Raw genomic sequence first — 733 nt, 5'->3', positions numbered from 1 at the left:
GTGTGCTCTGTGTTACACTATGCATGAAATAATTTTAGATAATCTACAATATTAATTTGAATATGAAAACAGGTTTCTTTAAGGATGAAATAGGAGTAAATAATTTTTTGAACAAGCTACAAAAACAAAATCATTGATCATAAATTGGCTAAAGAATTGTATTTGGATAAACTTTTATCATACAAGGGATATTTAGAAAGTAAAACTATCAGAAAAATGGAAGGAGATGCTTTCATTATTTGAGTAAAGAAAGCCTTGAAGTATTTTTCTAATGTTATTACCTATTTTTAAAATGTATATAAAGAACTTTTATTCTTGAGCATTTTCTCTTTTATTTTTATTTTTAAAAGACACTACAAAATAGTATTAAAACAAAAAAAAACCACAAATGAGTGCTCACTTCACCAGCACATATACTAAAATTGGAACAGTAGAGGGAAGATTAGCACAGCCCCTGAACAAGGATGAGGCACACCAATGCGTGAAGTAGTCCATATTTTTGTCACGATAGCTCAGTGATCTAAAGTACCTATTTAGGCAAACTTATGCAACCACAGGGAACACGCTTTGATCCCAAGCACCACATGCCACTCCAGCCTGCCCCCAGGGCAGGTTGAGCTGGCCACATGCACACACACACACACACACACACACACACACACACACACACACACACAGAGTAATAAAAATAAAATAAAATAAATTACAAATGATACAGAATTGCACTAAACAG

General features: G+C 33.3%; 1 non-coding gene across 1 annotated transcript; it reads left to right on the top strand.

The window, feature by feature from the left end:
* Positions 1 to 392: 392 nt before the first annotated feature.
* LOC111814583 lies at positions 393 to 501 on the top strand. The gene has a single exon (XR_002819537.1). It is a non-coding gene; the product is annotated as a U6 spliceosomal RNA (small nuclear RNA).
* Positions 502 to 733: the final 232 nt, after the last annotated feature.

Source organism: Octodon degus, unplaced genomic scaffold (genome assembly GCF_000260255.1).
Source record: "Octodon degus isolate 3935 unplaced genomic scaffold, OctDeg1.0 scaffold00367, whole genome shotgun sequence".
NCBI classification, from domain to species: domain Eukaryota; kingdom Metazoa; phylum Chordata; class Mammalia; order Rodentia; family Octodontidae; genus Octodon; species Octodon degus.
Note: the sequence above shows the minus strand (reverse complement) of the source record. Positions and strands in the feature narration are given on the sequence as shown.